The sequence below is a fragment of the Quercus suber genome, unplaced genomic scaffold, assembly GCF_002906115.3.
Source record: "Quercus suber isolate HL8 unplaced genomic scaffold, Cork oak 2.0 scaffold_313, whole genome shotgun sequence".
Classification (NCBI taxonomy): domain Eukaryota; kingdom Viridiplantae; phylum Streptophyta; class Magnoliopsida; order Fagales; family Fagaceae; genus Quercus; species Quercus suber.
The window spans coordinates 12884-26076 of NW_027069769.1; the positions used below are offsets into that span (position 1 = coordinate 12884).

The 13193-nt window shown below is 33.7% G+C and overlaps 1 long non-coding RNA gene across 4 annotated transcripts; it reads left to right on the forward strand.

Annotated features, from left to right (window-relative positions):
* Positions 1 to 1925: 1925 nt before the first annotated feature.
* Positions 1926 to 10505, forward strand: LOC112022701 (uncharacterized). Of its 4 annotated transcripts, XR_010632743.1 has the most exons (4): positions 1946 to 2173; positions 7793 to 9706; positions 10069 to 10112; positions 10242 to 10505. It is a non-coding gene; the product is annotated as an uncharacterized LOC112022701 (long non-coding RNA). The 4 variants fall into 4 exon arrangements; XR_010632741.1 differs by having other exon boundaries at positions 10069 to 10505; XR_010632742.1 differs by lacking the exons at positions 10069 to 10112; positions 10242 to 10505 and having other exon boundaries at positions 7793 to 8012; positions 8653 to 9881.
* The last annotated feature ends 2688 nt before the right edge of the window (positions 10506 to 13193 follow it).

A 13193-nucleotide genomic window follows, 5' to 3' on the forward strand; every position in this document is an offset into this window, starting at 1 on the left:
GGGAGGAAGCTTCCTGAATGATATACCTCCCACCTCTATATTCAATGCCCTCCACCAACTTTATCACTTGCATTAATGTGGAAATAACACTTAAACAATAACTTTACAGCTAACATTTCTTTCTACCACCTTCATCAGAGTCTTAATCGGACAAGTATCCTAAGAAATGCTTAGGGACATACATGTGGAGGGCTAAGATGCATGGAGAAAGGCTATAATAAAAGGGAATCCACCTAAAAAAGGGGGTGAACATTTCTAGAACCAATAGAATAAGAAAGAGAATAGTGAATATCTTGGTGTAAAACTTGAGCTATATCTATATACAAGAAATTGATCCTCAGACTTGCCCTAGGAGGTCATTATCCCCAACTATTGTTTAAGCTACGCCTATCTGTTACTCTGGACTCTTCGGCCTTAAAGTTGGCCTTAGTTTAGAATTACACTTTAATTATTTTCTCACTCTCTTTAAAAATTCTATTGTTTGGGCCTGATTCGAAAGACAAGGTACATTAGGTCCATCAGGAGAACTGCTAACATGGTCCTCCTTGACCTCCCAACCAATAAAATGATGTTACTTATGCAAATGTGACATTATCTGATCATTTTTATATTTTATTCCTTGTGCTAATTAGGAAGCTCATACATACATTTGTATAGATAATATCATCTCATTGGTTAAGGAAGACCACATAGCAATCCTTCTGGTATAAATAATAATTTATATATAATAAGATGCATAATATAATTCTTATATATATAATTTAAATAATATTTATAGTCATTTTTATATTTTGTTAACTCTTTAAAAAAAATTGTAAGAATATTATTAGGTATAAAATGTAAATTGTCCGTGTTTTTTTTTTTTTTTTTTTTAAATTATTATGAAGCACTTTTTTTAATTTTTTTTTTACAATTTATTTATTCTAGACTTTTTGATTTTTGTACTTAATAACTCACTTGAATGAATATTTATGATGTGGTCTAAATTTGATTCTAAAATTAAGAAATAAAACTCTTTAAGAATAAAAAATTTAGGACACATGTTGCAAAATTAGAACTCTAATTTGAAATTCTAATTTAAATTTCTCTTAACTTTGCCTATTATTATATATATATATATATAGATATATAAATTAATGGAAGGGAGCAAATCCAAAGACTAAATGTACATCTTCTATTTTAGGAAGAAAAATAAAATTTATCCCGAATTTTGAAGGTGTCATTTACCAAATAGCCTAATTTTTATTTAAGTCACAAGACATAAAATGTGAATTATAATATAGTAAAAAAAAAAAGTGAATTGTTTTATTGATGAGGACGATGATGGATCTATATTGGGACTAATATCTAACATCCGAATTTTTTTACCCCAAAAAAAAAAAGAATTCCAACTTAATTAATTTATAAACAAGGCACTATACTAAAACCTAAAATCCCACTTAAATAATTGCAAAAAAGATGCAATATACAGTATAAAATTTATAACTTATATTAAAAAAAATCTCCATAATCAAATTCAGAATTAAAAGAGATTGACAAAATGCAGAACTGAACAATTTTCTGGTTTTTAAAACTTTTTTTTATTTTTTATGGATGGTTTTTAAAACTTTGATAAATTTTAAATTATAATTTAGTTAAAAAAAAGTAAATTATAATAAGAAACAGAAGAAATAACGTACATTTATTTATTTATTTATATTTGATAAAGACTAATGTACATTTTTATCATGTTACTAAAGTAAATTTTGCTTAGGTTGTCTACCATCTAAACTCTAGACCACTTACTAGAATCTTTAACAAAATCTAATGAGTTCTCCCATAGTTCTACTAAAGTACTGATTCTCAAAAAAAAAAAAAAAAAAAACCAAAATTTGTAAATTTACGTTTTAAACCAAATTAGGTCAGGCACGAAAGTATTTGTCGCTCTCTTATTCACCATATTAGGTAATATCTCACAAACCAAAATATTGAAGGTAATATCTCAGAAACCTCTTTTCTCTCCTTCTCTCTCTCTCTCTCTCTCTCTCACTCTGTCTCTGTCTCTGTGCGTGTCTCTCAGAAAATATTGATGGGGCTATTGGTAGAGATCCGAATTCCAGATCTTAGGTGTGGGCGCCTCTGCAAGTCAGAAAAGCTTTTGTGGAATAACATCCGGCGATGACATCATTCCTTGGTGAGTTTTATATAAGATCGATTCTTTTCGAGGATTACTATCTTTTGCCAAAACAAATACAAAAAAAAAGCCTTTTCTTTTATTTATCTATTATTATTATTATTTATTATTTATTTTTTATTTTTTGTTGTGTGGAGGTAATTAATCAGTTTTAACATTAGACTCTTTTATTTGGTTTTATTTTTATCTATATTTTGTTGTTGTGTGGAGGTAATTAAACAGTATTATTTCTTAAAATTGCAAGATTTGTTTTGCTTTGGTACATAAGATCATTGATATATTCATTAATAAATATATGAAAAAAAAAAAATGCAGTTCTCGTTAGTTTCTCTCGACTGTAGGTAGAAGAAGTGTTTAGTTTTAACAAATAATTGTAACAATAACCTGGAGTTACAGCCTTTATAGGCTTGGACTGGTAACTGAGCCGGTGCTTGGAATTTTCATAGGGTTTCTTTAATTGAGTGCTTTTGTTAGAATAGGTTTTCCCAGTATGGTTTTTGCAATAATTTTTTTAAAAAAATTTATTTCAAGTCGGGGTGATAGTTTTGTGAGGGGCTGGGACACTAGATCTGGATTGTTTGGTGCAATAGCAAGAGTTTATGGGCTTTCAAGCTCGTTACATGCTTCTTCATGAATGCTGAAGAGCGGCCCAGCTTCATATGAAAATCCTATGGGCTATTGCTTAAGACTTCATCTAGACTACTCTCCTAGGACCTTGCTGTGGTTGCAATATCGTTCAGAAGTAACCAACCTTGATTGGCTTCTTCTTGGGGAATGGACGAGAGAGCAAAAATGTGTACTGATCTGTCTTTTCCCCTTAACAAAAGTGCAACTCTAGGAAAATTTCTCCCGAAGCAGTAGTTAGTCCCTAATTCCTATAAATATTATGGTAATAATATGATTTTATAATTTCAATAAGACTCCTTTTGTTTCGACATTAATGTTTTTTTGGAATATGAGTCATTTTTCTCACAAAAAAAAAAAATATTTTTATAGAAAACTATCTCATTTTCCTTCTTTTGGTAGCAACCTTAAAACTGAACTTGAAAACATGAATCTTTACTCCTTTCTTTCATTATTTGTGCTGAAGTTGTTTTCCAAAAAATTTACATAGAAAACAACCTTTAAAAAAAGAGTTTTCCCATTGGTTAAAGATAGTTTTCATTTGGCCCATTTTTTAATGCTGCCAAACACAGGGAAACTATCTTCACATAAGGTTTTCTATCAAAACAAAGGGAGTGACATGTATGTGCATGTGTGTTGTTTTTCCTTCTAGAATTTCAATGAACTCCCTAAATCATGAAAAAAAAAAAACTTTGAATTATTTGTGGAGGAACCTAGTCCTTGGTTTAGGGGATCTTAATTTTATTTAATGTCTTTGGAGGTGAGTGTACTCCCATGATTTGCAATTTCATTGGTTCATTGTATCCGTGTTGGTAAAAGCGCTCTTTAAGCGTGCTTAAGCTCAACGCACAAAGCCCCAAGGCTACAACGCGTTTTGCCTCAAAAGCCAGGCTTCATTCAAAGAAGCACGCCTAAAGCGTGCTTTTTTTATATTTTTCAAAAAAAAAAAAAACCAAAGCTGAATTAAAAATATTGGATGTTGACATTATTGATATAAGCCATTGATTTGACATATTTATTGTGTTAAAATTTCAAAAGTAGGGCTTATCTAAATGTTATATGAATTATATAAAATTTTTTATTTCAATTTATATGATATTTGATCATTTGATTGATGTATTTCTCATTTATAATTATTTTTTAAAAATGTGCGCTTCACTTCAATTACGCGTGCGCTTTGCCCTTTCCTCCTAGGCTCCACGAGGCCTTTGCGCTTACTGCATTGTATACCCAAAGTATGTTTAAGGATCCTTTGGGTATACATGCAGTATACTACATGGGTTCCTTTAAAAAAAAAATGCAATCTATTATTTGTCCAAAAAGCTAATTCTTTGAATTCCTTGACTTTGATCTGGTGTCGTAAAACTGTAGGGACCAATGCAAGTCTATCAATGACATGATGATGCCATTTGGCATGATATTGTGAATTCTTAGGGCCTGTTTGGTTGTATTGTTTAAATAACAGTTTTCGTTGTTTAAATAACACAACTCGTATTCCTACAACACTTAAACAACATTACCAAACGGGCCCTTATTGTTATCAATAGTGTTTTGAGCACGAAATCTTCTTTGTTCGAGTGTTTGACGATAATTTAACTTCTGGGAATGTTGAGGCACTGAAAGCTGAGTGCAATCCTAATTTAGCTGTTATCTTAGAATAGATTTCATACTTCTAGAGTGGATCCTTTGTTTTAAGATCTTGGTGACCTTTAGGGGTTTTTCTGGTAGGTAGGATAGACAAGCAATAGGAAATAAAATATGGGTCTGGTTAACGGGTGCTTTTAAGGCATTTGTTAATAGACCATTTTAGAAAAGTGTATTTGTGTGTCTTCTTCTTGGAGACTTGAATCCTTGTTTCCCCCCCCCCCCCCTCAAAATCTCCCAAACACCCCACAAGCACTTATACTTGTGGAGTGACCATCATGCCAAAGGTGTGTTGTGGTATTCTAAGTTTTGATACCACTTTTATAGGGAATATAAAAAGCTGTTAAAAAAAAAAAATCAGTTACCTATCTCTTCTTCCATAAAAAGTGTCTCAAAATATTTCCTATAAAAATATTTTCTAAACCAATGCCCTTAGGACTTTTGTTAACTTTTCTCATAAAATATAAGGAGAGTGGGAAAAAAATGAAGAAGAAAAAAGATAACTTCTAAAGGTCTATTTGGATACCGCTTATTGCTGAAAACTGAATACACTGTAACAAAATAATTTTTAAATGTGTGAATAGTGCTGTGAGACCCAGTTTTAAAGTTATATTTGCTGAATTTTGTAGGGTCCTGTGAACAGTGCACAGGACCCATAGAAAAAAACGCAGACACGCAAAGCAACGCAAACGTGTTGCTATCCAAACCCAGCCTAATTATTTTTATTTTATTTTATTTTATTATGGGTGTTTTGTAGGAGGGATGTTTTTTTTGGTATTAAATTCCTATTATTTCCTGCCACTGAGTTCTAGCTGAAGTGGCAGTTTGTCTCAAAATAAGAGTACAAGGAGTGGGAGGTTGTGAGTTCAATTCAAGACCATTGGCTGCGTATTAGCAATTAAAATAAATTCCTAGTGTATCCTTGTATTGGATTATCTTTTTAAAAAAATTGGGGTTTGAGGAATACCCAGTGGTTACAACACCTCTTTAGGTGCTTGTATACTAGTGTTCGAACCCTGTGAACCTAATCCTTCTATTTATCTAAAAAAAAAAAAAAAAAAAAAAAATCCGGACAAAGTTGTTAAATCAGCTATATAGTACATTCTCTCCCCTTTTCCTGCCATTTTGGGAAGATTGAAAATACAGAGCCTGGATGGAAAATAACCATAAATTTTCTTTTCTTTCCTTCCATTTTTCTTCTCTACAAATGATAGAATATATCAATTCTTTTTTCCATTTTCTCTCTACCATCTTCCATCCTCTCACTTTCCTGCCCTCTAAATGCACTCTTAAGGAACTATGATTCAAAGACATCAAAATGAACTTTCAACCAGGCTAGTATGGGAGAAGTGGACTCACTTTTTAAATAAAATTTATTAGATATTTCTCAAACTGTAATTCTATATCTTAAGATGTCCCCTCCCCACTTTTTCTAAATTAATTTTTTTTTGGGAGGGGAATTAGACAATAAACCGAAATGGAATAAGAAAGATAATATCTTTAATCATGGAATAAGAAAGATAACATCTTAAATCATAAAATACTTTGAATTACTAAATAGTTTATATGGTGACCACTTATCCCAAAAAAAGAGGATATTTGAACAAAAATGGGTGGGAAACAGAGCCCCCTTGCCTTTGTTTCATTGAAATTTCCTTTTGGCAGGAGTCATTGAAATTTCCTTGGAAAAAAAAGGGAAAACAATGAAATAGCCTACACTTTTGGCAAGAGTCCTGAAACGTTTTTACCAAACAAGTTTTTCCTTGGAGAAAATGTTTCATTTCTCTTGCCAAAAGTGTAGGCTTTTGCATACTTGTGTTAGAGATGAGTGATTATAAGTTATTGTCACTCTAAATGCACCTAAATGGTCCAGTTCTAGTTTTTGTTGCATGTCATAGAACCATAATTGTAATGATTGTTGTAGATTTGAAGGTGACCAGGGAAGAGAGTTTTCTGAAGTGCAATGGAAGTCCAAATGACACCTAGGTGATAGTTTCAGTAAAATCATCATATGGTAGTTGTTTCAATGCATTAGGGAACAATTTAAGTGAATGAAATGTGATATTGTTACACTAAGAGGTGTGCCTACTGTGCAACTTTTAAAACCACTGCAAATAATGAAGTGCATGAACATAAGCTAATTTGATTTTGTTTTCCAACATTCTCTATAAAACAGATGGTAGTAACATAATGAAACGGAATGCAATGTTTTTTAACATGATAACAGAAAATAAAAAGGTTCTTTCTTGCACCCCATTTATGTTTGGCACTTAAGAGTAGGTGTATAACAAGAAGACCTCGTTTGTGCTGCTCCTCGTAATTTCCTGTTGTTAAAAACATAAAACTTATTAGCATGTAATTTTAAAAGAATTATTAGCATAAGATAGGTATGGTGATAGTCTAAACAGTAAGTCATCATCTGAGATAATCAATACTTACATGCAATTTGGTTGAGGCGGGTTAGTACTTCATACAATATTGGTCTCCCCCTAGGAGAAGTTTGGGCACACAGCAAGGCTAACTCTGTGATTTTGGTTGCCTTTTCTACAGTGCATCCATCTTTTAGCAGATTTTTGTGCACTGCATGACCTTTAATGAGTTGCTTCTCCTTTGCACACGTGATCAAATCTTTTTCTCTTTTGTTAGCACTTGTAAAGGTCACTTCTTCAACTTTCATGATAAGCTGCAACATCAAGATGCCCAAGCTGTATACATCTGCTTCTGCACTTGCATGCACTGCATTTTATTGTAAAATTATAAGTTAGTTTACACAAATACACACACATGTACACACAAAGTTTGGTTTTTTATTTGGGAGTTTGTTACCTGTGATCTCTGGTGCTGAATATCCAGGAGTAGTTGCAGGTATGTTTCTACCATATGGCATGGCCGAGCCAAAGTCACCTATCTTGACTTTTCTGCCCTGAACACGGAGGAATAAAGTTTAGGCAAAACAGAAGATTTATAACATAAAAAATCTTGTGAAAGATAGCAAATGTTTTTATCATTAACATACGTCTGTAATTCCTATAGATCTAACTTACCTCATCAAGTAAAATGTTTCCTGGTTTGAGGTCTGCATAAATGAACTGGGGTTCAAAGTTATGCATGAAAACAATGGCTGATGTTGTGTCCTTGAGAATGTTCAGAGTCTGTTGCCATTGTAGTCCTATGGAAGATGAAAAGGAAAGAATTTGGTTTCAATTATTCGTGCAGCTTAGTACACATCAAACATAGAGCATCAAAAATGAAATTTAGAAAAGAGTTGGATCTTGTCATGAACATGTATATGGAAGTTATGCCCCATTCCATATTTATTTCTAATTCAGTCTATTTTCTCTTGTTGTACAGAAGGATAGATACGCATCAAAACATAGAGCATCAAAAATGAAATTTAGAAAAGAGTTGGATCTTGTCATGAGCATATATATGGAAGGTATGCCCCATTCCATATTTGCTGAATCTCTATTTTTTCTTGTCATACAAAGGGATAGATACACATCAAAAAATAGAGCATCAAAAATGAAATTTAGAAAAGAGTTGGATCTTGTCATGAGCATCTATATGGAAGGTATGCCTTATTCCATATTTGTTGAATATTTCAATCTCACTTGTTAATACTTGCTTTCTTTTTATTATCATGCATGGATGTTTCTTGTCTAGCTTGAAGATTACTTTGGCTTGCTATACATACATAGTTTGAGTATTTAGGTACCTATTAAATTGCATTATGGAAAAATTTCATACCTGAAATCTCCTTTTTCACATCGGTTGGCATGAAATCATAGATTAGGAACAGCTTTTTCTCGTGTTTGCTGTGACCATACCCCCTGAGTCTAATAATATTCTGGTGTACCAACTGACTCAGGGCATGTACTTCTGCCTGCAAATTCAATAAAACAAGCATTGTTAGTAAACAGGAGAGAGAGAGAGAGAGATAGAGATAGATTTTATTTTATCTTTTTCGTGTTTTTCTCTCTTTGATTTCTTTCTTGAATCAGTTCAACAATTTCTTCATTTGCTCTTGAATTTACACAGAAAATCCTCAAATTTGTTGATTTCTTAATTCAATTTGCAAATTTCTTCTATCAAGTTTTGTCCTTTCTTCCGATCCAGTAAATTTATTTATTTTTTATCTTGGTTTTCTTCTATTCCATCTAATGTCTCTGATTCAATTTCTTCTCCAACAATGGCTGCTACTTAAAGCACAGTTCATATCAAAGATGATTCAAATCCATATCACTTACAAAGTGGTGATAATCCAGGTTCCAAGCCACTGTTCTTGTCTCTCAACTCCTCAAGAGGACAATTACAATACTAGGAACAGTTTCTTTCTTCTTGCATTGATTTCAAAAGATTAGCTTCATTGATGGAAGCATTTCACAGCCTACAAATCCCACAGATCCTTTGTTCAACTCCTGGAGACAATGCAATACAATGGTCCTTTAACGGATTCTCAACTCCATTTTGAAGGACATCACTTCAAGTGTGATGTATTTCAATACTGCTAGGGAGGTGTGGGTTGATCTGAAGTGAAGATTCTCACAGGGCAATGGGCCTTGAATGTTTGAGTTACAGAAGGAAGTTCTCTTACTCAGGATAATGTGACTGTTAATGGCTATTACAGGAAATTTAAGGCTGTTTTGGGATGAGTTAAAGGCCTATAATACTTGCACTTGTGGACATCAAGAGTACCAAATTACCATGTCTTTTCTGATGGGTATAAATAAGTGTTTTGGTGCTATTAGAGGTCAGATATTACTCCTAGAACCCTCATCACCTCTTCATAAAGTGTTTTCACTTGTGTCTTAAGAAGGGAAACAAAGAAAGGTTGGGAGTGGGTCAAATGTTGGAACTGAATCTGCAGGACTCATGGCTAAGGCTCAACCCACAGAATTCACAGTATCAACAGTACAACAAAGGGAATTACTCTAACAAGCCTAAGAAAGAAAGACCTTAGAGCTCACATTGTTGTTTACTCGGGCATGTTGTTGACAAATGCCGGAAAATACATGGCAATCCTCCTGGTTACAGGACCAAAGACAAATCTCAGTAGTGGCAAACCAAGTTACTGTGAACTCTTCAGGCTTAGCATTTGACACTGGGGGAGAAGATTTAGCTCAAGTAGCATTGACTTAATCTCGGTATCAGCAGCTTTTCAACATGCTGAACTAACAAACTTTTCTTGTCAATCAGTGCATACCAAAGGGGACACAGGGTAATCATCAAGTAACAAGTCTTTTAGCCCCATTTCACACATGTCAGGTAGTCAGTGTTTTATCCTTAATCCAAAGCTCAATGTTGATGACCATTCTAATTTTTCTCCATATTCTTTTGATATTTCTACTGTACATTCTGATGATTGGATTATTGACAGTGGAGCCACTGATCATATGGTCCATTCCACCAGTTTTTACACTAAAATTACATCTATTGCTCACATCACTGTTAAATTGCCTAATGGGGAATCTGTTATAGTAACTTATACAGGCACTCTGACTTTCTGCATCTATTGTCCTAGAAAATGTTGTGTGTTCCTAGTTTTACTTTCAAACCTCATTTCCTTTAGCAAATTGACTAGTTCTTTGAGATGTTGTATTTTTCTATCTACTTATTGTTTCAACCAGGACTTGGAGCAATGGGAGGACGATTGGGATGGGTAAACAGCTTGGTAATCTTTACATTTTGCAGAAATGTGCCTCCAATCAAATATCTCTTCCTTTCCAGTTTTCAACCTTCTTGTCTCATTTTTTACAAAAATCAAGTGTGTCTGTTTCCCCAACCTTTTACTTCTTTGCAGCGTAATAAGACTTGGAACTATGTCCAAAGCCATTCGTTGCATAATCGGCTTGTAAGAAGGCTTCAAGTTCTTACTTATGTAATGTCTGAAATAACAGCTTGTCAGAATTCATCAATTCCTTGTACCAGTTGTCCTTTTATCTAAACAGAAAAGACTTTCTTTTTCTCCTTACACGTGTTTCTGAATGTATATTTGACCTTGTGCACTGATATATATGGGGACTATTTTTCACTCCTATGAATGGCCACAAATATTTTCTCGTTATTGTTGATGACCACATTAGATGCGCTTGGGTCAATTTGAAGAAATTCAATTCAGAAACAACCTCACTCATTCAGTCTCTTTCTTTCATTTAGTTGAGACCCAATTTCATACTAAAATTTTTAAAGTACTTAGAAGAGACAATGTCATTGAATTTGCCATGCCTTCTTTGCTTCTCACCAACTTAGCTATGGGAAACACCACAACAAAATGCTGTAATTGAAAGAAAACACCAGCATATCTTAAATGTAGCTAGGGCCCTTAGGTTCCAAGCAATCTCCTTATTAAATTTTGGTGAGATTTTGAATCAAATTGACTTCCTAGTCCTCCTCTTCATAACTCCACTACTTATGAGAGACTCTTGGGCAAGTCTCCTCCTTACTGTCATCTAAAGCTTTTTGGATGCCTGTGCTATGTGCTCTTTATAGACATAGATCAAAATTTGATCCAAGGGCAACTCCTTGCATTTTCATTGGCTATCCTTTTGGTTTTATGGGTTATAAACTGTATGATTTAACCTCTCATAATGTCTCTTTGTCTAGAGAGGTTACTTTTCATGAAACAGTTTCCCTATCACGCTTGGTATACAAATCAGTCCAATAATACCTACTCTTTATTTCCTGATTCATATTCTGCAGAACATGATGTCACTCCCTCTTCCACACCTATTTCCCATAACTCCCTGACCAGATTGATGATCCTTCTCCTACTCATATCTCTAAATCTCCATCTGATCCTGTAAAAAGTAATTCTGCAGATCACATTTCTAGTCCTAGTATTCCTCAACCTGTCAGGCATTCTACCAGACTACACAAGGCACCTGCTTATCTCAAAGATTACCACTGCAAGTTGGCTTCAAATGATGTTTGCTCTCCTCCCATTCTCTCCACTGCTGCTTCCATTTCATCTGGTAAGCCACATCCAATTTCATCTACTCTTTCTTATCACAACTTATGACCAATTCATAGGTCTTACAGTCTAGCCTTATCTAGTACTACTAAATTAAATCCTTTAGTCAAGCTCTCCAAGATCCTGTTTGGAAAGCAGCAATGGATGCTGAAATCACAGCCTTAGAAGTTAATAAAACTTGGTTCTCGACTCCCTTACCACTTGCTAAACAGCCAATTGGCTGCAAGTGGGTTTTTAAGACAAAACTCTAAGTCAGATGGTAGTAATAGCCATAAATATTACTCAAGGCTAATAGTTATCAATATTGACATGTACATAAATATTACTCAAAAATACAGGACAAGCTTATACGACCAATAGTTTTGATCAACAACACAAGTCCTACTACAAATCATTTATAATATATTGAGTTGTATTGTGTAATTAACATGTGCACACAAGACAAAACTCTAAGTCAGATGGTAGTAATAGCCATAAATATTACTCAAGGCTAATAGTTATCAATATTGACATGTACATAAATATTACTCAAAAATACAGGACAAGCTTATACGACCAATAGTTTTGATCAACAACACAAGTCCTACTACAAATCATTTATAATATATTGAGTTGTATTGTGTAATTAACATGTGCACACAGCTGTCATGATATTATTAGTTAGTCTCTAATGCACTTTCTTAGGTTTGTTAGATAGGAATTAGTTTGTTAACAATAAGAAATACACATTTTCTCTCAAAATATATTCTCATATGAATCCCATAGGCTTTGCATGTGCTAAAGCATAAAATTGAGGTAGGTTTCAACTGTTAGTATCCTTCCATGTTTCCCAATTTTGTTTCAGGGTGTGGCAATAAGAAGGCTGATATGAAATCCAACATAAGAGAGTGATCTTTTCACTTCCAAGTGTGTAAGCATGTCCTCTGCATCACGTGTGCCTCATGCTCAACCCCCCAAGGACACCACCACTTTAATAAATTTCCAACGGCTAAGATTCATTTTTCTACTTCTAGGTTCTCAAAAAACTGCGTTATCTGTTGTTAGCTCTTAATTATAGCAAACTATAATAGGACAATAGAGTTTTTTACTTGCATCAAAACTAGTGGTTTAAAAGTGAGAAGAAGATGCTGTGAGTTTAAACAGAGACAAGCTATTTTCTAAAGAAGTAGGTTATTTATCAAAAAATAAAGGAGGCAAGATACAAAATATGTTTTTAGTATGATTCTTACCTCCCATTGTTTGAATTTGGGGTCCGTGGTCCTGTTGTAGTCAGCGATTTTCACAGCCACATCATCATCTTCATAGAGTCCCTTGTAAACGTCTCCAAAACCCCCTTCACCAATTTTCATGTCAAAATTGGTGAACTGTCTAACTTCATCCCATGGCAATTCAATTGGATTTGGAGCCATATCTGGTATAGACAATTGAAAAGGTTAACAAAGGCCGAATGGGAATGGGCATTGATTGATTGAACAAAATCTATGGCAGTGCTGCAACAGATTATCAAAAAAAAAAAAAAACACAAACAACATTAAACAACATAAAGCTCATTTATAAAACCCTAAACCCTAACTTTTTCAAATTCCCAAACCCAATACTGCTCAGATCCATATTCACTCAAGGTAAAAGTACTCTGAACTCTTTCTGATTTTGTTCAATCAATCTGCTTCAATTTAGATATATCAGATTGAATCATAGTAACGATGGACTCACTGCTTAAAAACTCAATCTGCTTCTATTTAAATACCTCTCTGTTGGAGCAGTGACTTTTTTTTTTTTTTT